Source organism: Puma concolor, chromosome A1 (assembly GCF_028749965.1).
Source record: "Puma concolor isolate L17-30 chromosome A1, mPumCon1.1.hap2, whole genome shotgun sequence".
NCBI lineage: Eukaryota > Metazoa > Chordata > Mammalia > Carnivora > Felidae > Puma > Puma concolor.
In genome coordinates this window covers 236,621,827-236,635,808 of record NC_141667.1, presented here as the reverse complement: position 1 = coordinate 236,635,808, position 13,982 = coordinate 236,621,827, and the positions used below count along the sequence as shown (strand labels likewise).

General features: G+C 42.5%; 1 protein-coding gene across 1 annotated transcript in view; it reads left to right on the top strand.

The window, feature by feature from the left end:
* ATP8A2 (ATPase phospholipid transporting 8A2) overlaps window positions 1–10,448 on the top strand; it is a 651,437-nt gene extending 640,989 nt beyond the window's left edge. The window contains exon 38 of the mRNA XM_086715021.1: window positions 10,241–10,448. The gene's annotated coding sequence lies outside the window, so the exon portion shown is untranslated. The remainder of the gene's footprint in view (window positions 1–10,240) is intronic.
* The last annotated feature ends 3,534 nt before the right edge of the window (window positions 10,449–13,982 follow it).

Sequence of the window (13,982 nt, the reverse complement as noted above, 5' to 3'; positions counted from 1 at the left end):
TTATAAATAGGAGTAGTATTGAAAATTCACATTTGGTTTACCAGAAGTTCTTTTAAGTTGAAAGTGTTTGTGTTAACAAATGAGACCTCAAACCCAAACAAATATGCTAATTTATGTTGCTTTTAATTTTGCCTTGTGGTTACCTAACCTCATCTGAAAATAAAAATGGTCTTAAGGTTTTGAAAACAAACATCTCTCTTGTTGCTTTTAAATTTCTCATCTTTCATCCTCTTCTTTTTCCTTGTAATTGATATACTGACTCTCAGAAAAGTAATTTCCATATTTTAAATTCTTTTTTTTTCCTCATCTGTCATTAACTTTAAACATTTGATGTACTTTTCTCCCTCCCCCATCCTCACCCCTAACTCCAGAGTTTTAATGAACCATTTTTCCCGTTGATTTTGGTATTTACTACTGATATCTTTTCTTTTTGGAAATACAGAGTTACAAACCATCCAGGACTTCTTCCAACAATGCTGGAATATCTGAAAGGGTGGCATAAACAAAATCAACCTGGCATCCAAATCCTACAGCAAATATCTGCAAATCATGTAACTGATAAGAGCCTAGTATCCAGAGTGTATACATTCAAATCAACAACAGACAAGTGACCCAATTCAAAATCAGGCAAAGGGCTTGAACAGACGTTTTCTCCCACAACCAACAAATGCACGAAGAGATACTCAATATCATTAGTCATTAGGGAAATGCACATCAAAATCACAGTGAGATACCATGTCATACCCGCTAGGACGGCAATAATAAAAATAATAATAATCAGGAAATAACAAGGATTAGAGAGAATGTAGAGAAATGGGAACCCTTGCATCCTACTAGTAGGAATATAAAATGGTGCAACCACAGTGCAAGGCAGTTTGACAGTTACTCAAAAAGTTAGACATAGAGTTACCATATGACCCTGCAATTCCATTCCTATGTATATATATCCAAAAGAAGTGAAAGCATACGTCCCTGTATATATTTGTACATAAATGCTCATGGCAGCCATATTCATAATAGCCGACAAGTGGAAACAATCCAACGTCCATCAACTGGTGAACAGGTAAACAGCTTGTGGTATATCCATGTGATTGGAATATTATTAAGTCACAAAAGGTAGAAAGAACTGATCCGTGCTACAACATGAATGAATCTTGAAAGTATTATGCTAAGTGAAAGAAGCCAGACAGAAAAGGTACATATTGCATGACTCCATTTATAGGAAATGTCCAGAATAGGCAAATCCAGAGAAACAGAAAGAAGATGAGTGGTTGCCAGGGGCTACGGGGGAGGGAAGAAGGAGAGTGACTGCTTAATGGGGTTTCCTGTAAGGTTGAAAACGTTCCAGAACTAGATGTGAGTGATAGTTGCACAACATCGTGAGTGCGCTCAACGTCACTAATGGTAAAAGTTACGTTATGTGTATTTTACCACAATAAGAATCCAGAACTGAAAGAAAAAGCCTGTGCCCATGAAACTAGCTATCTGCCCATGACGTCACCTGAAGGCTCTGAAGCAGGTTCACCAGTTTTAAGTCTCTGTTCTCTTAGAAATGAATAGTGCTGAAAGATAATCAGTTAAGGAGTCCTGTGACACAGCCGGGTACTTCTGAGTAGAATTCTGAGCCCCTAGGTTAATGTTGCAAATCCTTTGTTAGAGACTAACTTATGTCCCCACCCACATGCATAGGCTGAAGCCCTCATCCCCAGTGTGACTGTCTTTAGAGACAGGGCCTTTAGGGAGATGATAAAAGGTCACAGGAGAATGGGCCCTAATCCAATAGGACTGGTACTGGTGTCCTTATGAAAAAAGGAAGAGACCCCAGGGATGGGTGTGCACAGAGGCATGACCGTGTGAAGACATGGCAAGGAGGCGGCCATCTGCAAGCCGAGGAGAGAGGCCTTGGGTAAAAAACAATCTCGCCAGCGCTCGAGCTCAAACTTCCAGCCTCCAGAACTGTGAGAAATACTTTTCTGTCGTTTAAGCCTCCCAGTGTGTGCTATTTTGTTGAGGCAGGAGAGCAGACTGGTGTACTGTGTTCTGCCCAGTCCCTTCAGCCTAGAACACCAGGAATGCCCTAAGACAACCGCGAGGGCCTCCTGAAAACGCAAGGCAGCTTGGGTCCGAGCTCTACCTACGGACCAGAGAGGAATGACTTGAGGTGACAGGGATACGCCTTAAAAACAGTGTGAGAAAACCGCAGGTCCATCTAGAATAAGACACAGTAAATGCGTGCTGATTCAAAATGGTAGGAAGATAGAGTCCGACTCTTCGCCAAAGTGGATTATCACACAGATCTGGTTTCAGTTTACCCCCAGAACCCTTTATTTGTGTCTCTACTGATGTAACTGGAATTATGGTTCCTTTGGTCTTCCTTTCTAGGCCGTGAATCCTTGAAGGCAGAAGTCAAATCGTACTCACCTTTGAGTTCCCACCGTGGTGGGTGTGGAATAGGCTCAGTCTACCCAGTCAATAAACGTTTACCGAGCGTGTGTGTGTGCCAGGCACAAAAATACTCGATATTGAACTGAAGCGTTAATTGTAAGGAATTTTAAACCTTACCTAAAAAGTAAAGGCGTCCTGAGTATAGAAACTTGGATATGAAGTATCTGGGAAGATTAGGCCAAAGAGAAGTGGTGCTCAGGTGAAAATCCTGGTGCAGTGAGTTCAGAGGGAGAGAATTCCCAGCCAGAGACTCGCGTGGCCTCACCTACGCAGACCTTTATTCGAGACTTAAGATGAGAGACATTTTGCAACGAGAGAAGATGCAAGAAAGGGGCAAGCTGTGCTTGGATGTCACCACGTGAAAATCGACACGTAAGCCGCCCACGGGGTTGGTGCCAGCAGTCTTCACGGGTGGCAAGAGTAGTTCCGTTGTGCTGCCGTCGGTGGTCTTGACGTTGCCTCAGTGCCAGGTTTGGTTGGGGCAGTGACGGCCCCAGCACCTGCTGCAGACGTGAGGGGCATTGCTTCTGTCCTCTGCGTCTGAGAGCCAGCGGTGGCAGGAGGAAACGGCACCAGCCTCGGGGTCACCAGAAGAACGAGTTTGAGAAGGGGACGCTCTGCGGGGGGATTCTCACAACTAAGGAGAATCTCTGGGTCCCGTGCGGCTCCTCCCTGCAGAGCAAGAGAGGGTGAAGAAACGTCTAATCTCGTTATGTAGCCCAGAATTCTGTCGTTTCATGTCCAGGCTAAGAAACTAGGTTCCTTGAATATAATTCCCTATTATTTATGAAAATAATTCAGGAGGCACTTTGGATCACAGGTTCCTTGGGATTGCACGTTATTAAGATCATCGTTTTTATGACCGGGTCATAGGAGGAAAAAAAAAGCCCATTTATCCTGGGTGTTTAGATTTGATGTAAATAGGAATTTGCTTCATCAAAGCTGCTTCACCAGTCTCCTGGTAAAAACATAAAAAGATAAAAGGACCACTGTGCTGCTTATTTTAGCAGAAACGGAATGATGGAATTCACAGCACAGCCTCCCGGTAATTATCCTTGTCCAAAGACTTTAACTTTTCTAAACCAAGCCCTCCCCCGTTTTATGGCTTCGACCTTCTTTTTGTACCTTTTGAATTCGTAAGAGATTTTCTTTGGCTTTTGCAAGAAGTCAATCTCTCAGGAAACAATTGAATTAAACTTCCTATTTGTTTAAAAGTCCTTGGGTAGTGGCTCACATCTGCATTTCCTCAAAATGTCTCCATTGGAAGAATAAAGAAAGAATGTTCTGCATTGTGTAGTATTCAAATGAGCAGAAAAATGTGTAATGAGTTCCATATCGTACAAACGTTAGCGTCCTGATAACACCTTAAGACTTGTTAAGTATTTCAGACCATTTCACAGCCTTACAAAACTCAAACATTTCTTGCTGGATATTGTAAGTTCTTACGTAATGTAACAGGTGCCTGGAGAGTCTCCAGTTTACTAGCCTTCATTTCTTAATTAGAAAGAAAGTGTTGTTTTCCTTTTAATGTTTTCATATTAGAAAATATACTTGAATAGCTATAAGACCGAAGCCCAATCAGTTAATAACTACTATTTATTGAGCGTCTGGTATTGAGTGTCAATTATTGTGCTAAATTCTTCGATATCATTATAGTGTCTCTTCTAATGAATGTGTTATTAATAAGCTAAAAAAGGTTTAAATTCATCCACTTTTCTAAAATGTCCTAATGAGTTAAAAAAGAAAGCCTATGCAGAATGTCATCCAATTAATTTAATACAAGCATCGTTAGTATTCCTTTCCCAGCTTTTATTTTCAATGAACCAGTTTCTAATGTTACACACATGAGACGAAATGTCTTAGAAAAAATGCACAAATTGCTGGCATTCTTAATTTGTTACCAATTTCCGTTTTGGCGCACGGTGGTTAGCTTTTATAAGGTGCGCATATTTTCAGTTATTTTATTTCTGGAAGTAGGTCAGTTTACTTTGGAGATATGAAGCCCGGAAGAAAATACTAGAAAAATAGAAAGTGGAAAAGCACAGGAAGGTCTAAGATGATGAGGATATTCTGCCTAAAGAAAATAAGGTGAAGGAGGTAGTTTCAAAATCCTTTCAGTGTGAAGGATTATTTCAGGAGGGCGCTTAAATCTCCCGTACAGAGAAGACAGACGGGAGAAGGTGATCTTTAAAGAGCGCTCTCTAGCCAGTGTGGATGAAGAGGCTACAATGCAGATGATGAAGGAGGTAGTAGAAACTACCCCTATTTCCTTAGGAACCTGTTCAATAAACTGTAGCCTTGGAAGGAGGAGGGGTGTCTCAGGAAAACTGTGCCAATGGACACAGCCAGGACTAGTCAAAGTCTTGAGCTAGTATTCCTTGAATCTGACCATGCCGCGTAAAATTCTTAGACTTACGATAAAGGAAACAGCAAACAAGGTTCATATTTGTTCTTTTGACATTGATCAAACTCCCTGACTTCCTCAAGCCAGTAAAATATTTTAAAGCCAGCGGCATTTGGGTGGCTCGGTCGATTAAGTGTCCGACTCTTGATTTGGACTCAGGTCACGATCTCACCGTTCATGAGCCGGAGGAGCCCTGTGTTGGGCTCTGCGCTGACAGCGTGGAGCCTGCTTGGGATTCTCTCTCTCCTTCCCTTTCTCTCAAAATATATAAGTAAACTTAAAGAAATAGATTTTAAAACAAGACAGGAACGTTGCGTCTATTAATGTATCTGGTATCCCCTTCTGATAATATTTTAAGGTTCTGGGATAATATGCATTTTAGTGCTTCTGGGAGCGGGAGGAAAGGGGGAGTGGGAGGTGACGGGCTGCCTGGGGGTTACCTTGAGACCTAGACCCGTCTGCAGAAGTCACACGGTTCCAACACTCAAAAGGCATCCGGGGTGAGTTTCAGATGTAGGTAATTTACATTTATAGACTGGGTCAAGCAAATTCGACAGTTTAAGTGAGCACTGAATGAATGGGAACATAAATATGTTGGGGCCAATAAATGGTCATATTTATAGAGTGCAGTAAAAGCCATATCTCTCACTCCACTTGGAGAAATCCTGCCAACTGGATTTGGATTGAATGCAGTGGTCATGATATTGAGTGCTAAAACCACAGGAGAGGTGAACTCAGCTCTTTAAACTGAACTTTCAACTTCTGTAGTACTATTTCAGATGCGCTTGAATATTCAATATCCTCTTGGTAGAGAAGGAATAATAAGTCCAAAGACACAGGAGACAAAACAAAACAAAAAACACAGCCAAACAAACAGGCAAAAACAAAAAAGAAAACCAAAGACACACTTCCTTTGAAACTCATTCATACATTTCCAGAATCTAAACGGGGCCGCCAAACCCTACCTAATTTTGGAGAAAATATAATCCATATGTTGCCTGATAGGAAGAGAAGGATTAAGCCAGCCTCCAAGTAATAAAAAAAAAACGGGTAACTGTTTCCAAGAAACAGCACTCACCGCTGTTTTCTTCATTATGGTGAGTCCTGTTTTGGTAGTCTTGGAAGTGACCCTGAAGATCAGGGCTTGGTTTACTTTCAAGTCTGAGCATCGGAATCGATTTAGCCTCCCCAGTACCAGAAGCACAGCCCCCCACTTGTCGAGTTCCTGCCCGAGGAGCAGAGGGCTCTGCCCCACGCTGGTATTACAGGGGCTGAGTCATGAACGCAGGGCAAGCTCACTAAACCGAAGATTCTTTTTTAAAACACAAGCAGAGAAGTCCAAGAGCAGTCTCCTCACCCTTTCCACGTGTTACGGAAAGTGAACGCTGCCTCTCTATGGCAGCGTTTCGACGCTCTTTGCCATGTCTCCAGCTCACTGGAGAGTCCAAGATTCGAGGATAATGAAAACTTGGACTTCTGATAAATGACACGCCAAATCTTTGAACTCCTTTAAGTCACGTTCGTTGTGTTAAATTTCACAAGTGGCTGTAGGTTTCCGCAAACTCTGGTACTTGACTGTTTTGTCCCTAGGACGTAGGTTAAGCGGCGTAAGAGCTGTTGTTTTTAACTGAATGATGACATCACGCCATGTCTAGTTGACTAAAGTAAGAAATCCGGGAGGTCCTTCTTTTCAGTTTTGACTTGCAAGTAATTTCACACTTGGAGAATGGGTTGTGAGGGTATGAATCACACGGAGAACACTTGGGTACCCCTTTACCACAGTCACCAATTGTTACCATTTGGGAAATGTGTTTTATGTCCAAACAATGCCTCCTAAAAATGGCTTCATCCTCCTCCTCCTTCTGATTTGGGACTCTCTGACCTACAGATATGAGAGAAAGGACCAACAGTACTAATTGTACCTTACTTGTCAGAACAACACCAGAACCATTTTCTTTTGCTGGTCATTGATTTATACTCCCTCCCCACCCCACCCCCACCCCCGGTTGTCAACAAATTATTAAATCCAAGTCATACGCTTGTAAAAATGCATTACTTGGGTAGCCCTCTCCTAACAGCTTGGCTAACTTTACATGTATTACAATGCTAAGCATTGAAGAATATAATTTCAAGCCTCTCAAAACAGAGAAAAATATATGCAATCCACAAACTTCCCAAGACTTCATGTCTTTGGCTCTTGCACTCCATCTTCTGGCTAAAAGCTGGCTGTGAGATAGTGGAGTTGAACACACCAACCGTTATAAGCAATTGTGGCACTAGATGTAAATGAAAGAGAAGCATTAATATTATACCAGCAAAAATGTACTAAGTCCACAGGAAAAAGAGTAATACACAAGATCAGACAGAAGATGACTGCCGCTGAAATGACACCCCTTGCTTACCTGGAATGTCAATCTGAGAAGCCTATGCCCAGGTTTTATGACCCAGTGGGTGATAGGTAGGGGAGAATGACTGGGGATAGAGTTTGGGAGGCCAGGCATGGGGAGCCATCAGCTGGTCGTCATGATCTTACTTTAAATTTTAGGTAACCTTTCTCCAAGTCACTGCTTCTAAATCCCTTTGAAGGCAAGGACTGAGTCCATGTTACCTTTCCATCACCCTAGACTGTAGACTTTCTCGTCGAATGAGTGAAGAATGAGAGGGGCGCCTGGATGGCGCAGTCGGTTAAGCGTCTGACTTCAGCCAGGTCACGATCTCGCGGTCCGTGAGTTCGAGCCCCGCGTCGGGCTCTGGGCTGATGGCTCAGAGCCCGGAGCCTGTTTCCGACTCTGTGTCTCCCTCTCTCTCTGCCCCTCCCCCGTTCATGCTCTGTCTCTCTCTGTCCCCCCAAAAATAAATAAACGTTGAAAAAAAAAATGAGAAACGAATTTCTTTGCTTCTGTTTAACACATGCAGGTGTGCTGTTGAGGTTTGTTTTTTTTTTTAATTTTTTTTTCAACGTTTTTTATTTACTTTTGGGACAGAGAGAGACTGAGCATGAACGGGGGAGGGGCAGAGAGAGAGGGAGACACAGAGTCGGAAACAGGCTCCGGGCTCTGAGCCATCAGCCCAGAGCCCGACGCGGGGCTCGAACTCACGGACCGCGAGATCGTGACCTGGCTGAAGTCAGACGCTTAACCGACTGCGCCATCCAGGCGCCCCAAGGTTTTAATCTGAAATACAAAGATTAAAGTAATGAACGATTACAGCACACAACAGCAAAATATCTAGGAACTAATAGTTTTCTGTAGCCCCAAATCATATGTGTCTATTTAGTCAGATTTTCTTTTTTTTTTAATTTTTTTTTTCAACGTTTATTTATTTTTGGGACAGAGAGAGACAGAGCATGAACGGGGGAGGGGCAGAGAGAGAGGGAGACACAGAATCGGAAACAGGCTCCAGGCTCTGAGCCGTCAGCCCAGAGCCCGACGCGGGGCTCGAACTCACGGACCGCGGGATCGTGACCTGGCTGAAGTCGGACGCTTAACCGACTGCGCCACCCAGGCGCCCCCAGATTTTCAATTTCAAACCAAACTATTTGCAGAAATAATCTACTTAGAATCCTCATTTTAGACTTGGAACGGGTTATAAAAGCTACATAGTTTACATAAAAAATCAGTAAGTTATCCATTTGGCTTTGAAATATCATAAATCACTCTGCAGATTCCCTTTAAAGATTCCATACTCTTTGAAAGCCTGTTCTAGGTTTAATCATATTTGCAACATATCCTTAAAACAGGCAATAATTGTCATGTGCCAGAGTACCAACAGTCACACCAGAGTGAGACATGGAGATTTTGGTTTTCTGAGGCACATGGACACAGCCTCTCCTGCAACATTACACTGAAATCTCCAAGGGACCAGATCTTTTTTGCACAAACATTCCCCATTCTTAACTTCCTGTCTGCTTAGACTCAAGAAGACTTGCTGGTAAGATTCCCTCCGGGTTAAACTATAATGCAACAATAGTATAATTTCCAAAGGGAAGGTAAAAATAATAGAAAATAGTAGCTATTTATTGAAGACCTATTTTGTGCCTTAGATTGTTTATACACATTGTCTCATTTAATCTTCCCAAACCCATTTGGAAGCAAAGTTACCCTGGATGTCCAGCTGAAATCTGCCATTTGCCTGTAGCTTCAGCTTTGGAAGCCGGCGTCAACAATATCTCCAGCATCCCTGAACTTGTGCATGATCAGTGGTCACAATGGTCAACTGCTCGCATAGGCTACCATCATATCTAATCCTTATAACATGTTTGTAGAAATACAGACGTGGTGTGACATTGGGTTTCGTTTTTACTATTGAAATATAGCATTTATTAAAAAAAAAAAATTAAAAAAAAAAAAAAGGGGCGCCTGGGTGGCACAGTCGGTTGAGCATCCGACTTCAACCAGGTCATGATCTCGCGGTCCGGGAGTTCGAGCCCCGCGTCGGGCTCTGGGCTGATGGCTCGGAGCCTGGAACCTGTTTCCGATTCTGTGTCTCCCTCTCTCTCTCTGCCCCTCCCCCGTTCATGCTCAGTCTCTCTCTGTCCCAAAAATAAATAATCGTTGAAAATAAAAAAAAAAAAATTAGAAAAAAAAAGAAATATAGCATTTACTTTCAAATATAGGTTAAGTGTGGACTGAAAATCTCTTTGGGGCATTTAGAGTTTGGAATTCTATCAGTCAATTGAAGTATGAATCTGTGTTTATTATAGCAAGACTATGACAAGTGTGGAAGGCAGAAAGATTATTTAAAAGAAGGCATGTTCGCTTCAAGACACATTGTTTTTTGAGTCAACAAATGTTCATGCAAATTGAAATGATAACATGAGGCAGACGAATAAGGATTATCAATTATATCATAACTGTAGACTTTTGTAGAATTGTTTTTGTCTATTAGTATTCTTGACATTAAATAAAGTGACAAGTAAGAACTGTATTCATTTTTTCTTCAATTCTATGTAAGCCATGATCCCTTTAAGGAAAAATACTATTCAGAATTTCTTTTTATGCATGCTTTAGAATCAGGTGGTTAACCTTGCCACTAAAAATTTCACAGGAAAAACTCCCAAATCACTCTACAGCAACATTCAGGATAAATCATCTCTGATCTACACATAATAAAGACTAAAGGAAGAAGAATAGAATATTTACTTAAAAATGAGCTGCTCAAATCCTTTGCTTCTCTACCAAAGGTGAAAATGGATTCTATCTAGTATCGTAAAAATGTAGGTAGCTACCAGAAATGTAGCCGCTGACGGTGAAGAAATTATTGTTTCTTGCCCAGAATGTTGAATTTATAACATGTAACTGATAAAATCTTAGTAATAAAGCTTGTTAATGTAGTATGTTGACTGAAAAAAAAAAAATGACTCTAATTCTCTACCCCAACATCTATTCGTAGCCTTTGCAATGTGTCTTTGGAGACCTTCCCTTGAAGAGGTGGAATCTATTTTCCCACTCTGAATCTGGGCAGCTTTGTGGTTTACTTTAGCCAACAGAACGCAGCAAAAAGACTGATGTGCCGGTTCTGAGCCTAATCTCTGGCGGTCTCACTGGTTTGCACGCTTCTGCTCGCACTCTTTGAACCCTGCTGCGCCCTGAGAATGAGCTCAAAGTTCTACTGGAGTAGGAGAGACCATTCGGAGCAGAGACTGTGATGGCATCCTAAACCAGTCAGCCCCCCGCTGACCTGTGAGGTGACTGCAGCCAGGTGAGTGAGCAGACTGGAACCTAGCTGAGATCCTCTGGGATCTCAGAGCAAAAAGCGCACAACCACCCAGCTGACCAGACGGAATGCTGAAAGATGAATGTTTATTATCGGATGCCAATGAAGTTTTGCAGTTACTATATGCCATGGAAGTTTGTGGTCGCCCAGCCCTATTGTGACAATAAATAACTGATACAGTTAATGGCTACTTTTTTTTTTTTTTTTAAGAACATTTCAGGCTTATTCTTTTATTCCAGAAATCCATGTTAAGACGGTGATATTTGGCTTTGGCTTCCGTGACTTTACCACCTGACCATTAAAAATTCAACCCAAAGCATGGATTCGGTGCTTCTCCGTGAGTTAAGAATGATCATCTCCAGTTTAGAACTTAAAAAACACACACGCACACAACTGAGGGTTTGGAAGATTTCCCAGGTCCAAAGCAGATCTATCTGCCTCCAGAACCATGTTCTGGAGTTATAGAGCTACATTCTCTAATACAGTCTCTGGCATGAGCTCTGGCAAGAATGGAGTTGGTCACTTACAGGAAGTCATCCTACGGCCTGATGGACAATTTATTCTGGGTAGGAAATGAAGAGGGTCCATTCCATTTGGAAACTGATATCTGTGCATGAAAGCCAATTTGATTGTCTGGGAAAAGACTCTGGATGGAAGGAAATGTTGGTAATCCCACCCCAGACCCGCACAGGTACTCAGTAAAAGTGTACTGAGTTCATGAAAGTTACTTATCAATGAAATATGCTTTGCGGCTTAAAGAAAGGAAATCTGTTCAAATTAGGATTTTATGTGACAGTCCTCTCTATTATTCTTCTGATGCATTCACTCTAAAATTAGGCAAGAATAATTATTTGACCATATGCTTTGTTAGTCCGCCACCTTCCTCTGATTAGACTAAGCTGACATCTGAAGAAAGGTGTTGGGAATTGAAGCAGTGTGAGAAAGACACAAAGGAACAAACTCTCTTGTGAGTAAATACTCGAGGGAAAGACAGAACACTGATTGGATAGAGAAGAGGAGTGGTTCTCAAGGTGTTTCCAGGGTCAGCAGCCTCAGCATCATCGGAGAATGTGTTAGAAGTGCCGATGCTCAGGTTTTACCTCGGACCCACGGGATCAGAGCCCTGGAGAGCTTCCATAGACCTTTTAGGTGGTTCTGACGCCCACTGAACGTGAAGAACCACCAGGTAAGGGTCATTCAAAAGGAGCATTTTTCTTCCTTATACGCTTTCAGTTTGGGTCTTGTGCACAGTCGAGAGATAGAACGGGACAGCTCTGACCCTCCCAGCTCTCTGCTCCCGGAGGAGGCCGGTGGAAGAGTTGCAGTCTCCCTGTTCCTTGCAAGGTCTGTGAACAATGAAAGCGGGCAGGGGAAAGGTAACTGGCAGAGGAGCCCAGTCCTTGTGGCCCCCTCGCTCCGCTCCAGCTTCCCTTACTCCTTAAGCTTAACCCTCTGGCTGCCCCGACAAGGTCAAAGCACCTTGTATGTCATGCAAAAAATATTTCCCAGCAAAGTGCTTTGCCTCCAGCTGTGAAATTGATTAGTGGCCACAAAATCCCTGGGGAAGCGTCTCTGCTGACAGCTGTAGTTGCTATTTGGAAACTGCAGAAGAAAGGAGTTCATGAGGGAGGACAAGATCGTGTATAAGGTACAGGAAAAAAAGTTTTAAAGTATCTTTTCCTCTCGAAGGTAAGCAATGACACACCCAGGAGGGGAAATAATTCTACTTCCTGTATTGGAGTTTTTTGTTGGAATAGCTTAATATTTAGTTAATAGTTACAAAGCTACTTCTGAAATCAGTATCAAGAAAATTAGCTTGTATGTATTTGAGAGCTGTGGAATTAGAAGATGAAAATCAGCCAGTGCACATCCTGGGAAGGCGTGCTCCTTGTGGAACACTTGGCCAGAGTGAACTGTCTCCATGTATCCAGGAACACTGTCTGAAATATGGGAAAACTGGGGCGCCTGGGTGGCGCAGTCGGTTAAGCGTCCGACTTCAGCCAGGTCACGATCTCGCGGTCCGGGAGTTCGAGCCCCGCGTCAGGCTCTGGGCTGATGGCTCGGAGCCTGGAACCTGTTTCCGATTCTGTGTCTCCCTCTCTCTCTGCCCCTCCCCCGTTCATACTCTGTCTCTGTCTGTCCCAAAATAAATAAACGTTGAAATATGGGAAAACCAAACATGTCTTATCATGACACGTTCAACTCATTACTCAGATCTGGAAATTAAAATACATTGCTCTCCATAAAAGTGAGGTTTTTTCATTTAATTTTATTTATTTAATTTTATTTTGAGAGAGAGAGAATACAATTGGGGGAAGGGCAGAGAAAGAGGGAGAGAGAGAGAGAGAGAGAGAGAGAAAGAATCCCAAGCAGGCTCCATGCCACCATCACAGACCCCCTACATGACGCTTGAACCCACCAACCTATGAGATCATGACCTGAGTCAAAACCGTGAATTGGAGGAGGCTTAACCGACTGAGCCACCCAGGCACCCCATCCATAAGAATGAGTTTTAAAGATCCAGTTAAACTCTGCAATACTTCCTACTACCACATTTCCCCCGCTAAAGCACCTTTTGAACATATCCTAATATTCTGAAGTAGAAGAGTGCCGCTTGACACAAGAGAGAACGCATGTCCAGGCCTCAGCTACTGCACTGGGAGTCAGTTACATGAAACCGACGAATACCAATTTATGGGCCCAGATATTTTATTTTCAGTTAATACATAGCCAGTTAGATTTTTACACAGTGCAGGGGACAGAGGTAAAACCAAGATTCATAATAGGAAAATATATAAACTATGCAAAAAAAAAACCCAACAAATACAGGTATCCTAGGTGGAAAAGTTACAAAGCATCACATGGCAGCTAAGTGTTTTCTTCACAAATTACTTGACTGGGCCAAAAGTGGGGGAAAGAAAAAGTGTCTCTCACGCCCCCTGGTGTCTTCTGGTGGGACTTGCAGCGTTCCAAAGCTCTTCAACAATTCCTATCAGAGTGAACAAATTCTAATTCCCTGTTTTTATTTATGAGAGACTTTATTAATTATAAAAATAATTGAAATATCTATCTAAATATGAGAGACAGGAAAGTCTGGTGTTTGCTGATGACTGTCAGTGAGTTTACCATAAAATGGGGCTAATCAAGAATGCTAAGAGCATGAGGTCATGACCAGATGGCTGCCGTCAGTGAACACATGTCTGAACTAATTACCAGGAGGGGACAGGGACAAAGACCAAGTGCCTATAAAAAGCAGTAGAGCTTGGTGAGCCAAGGGACCAAATTAAGGAGGTAAATCAGGAGGACAGGAGAACCAGAGTTAGGAATTTTGTGGAAAGCACAAATACAGACTAGACCATGGGAGGAAGAAAACCCTGAATGGATTGGAATTTTGAATGTCGCTCCAATCTAGTTTAGA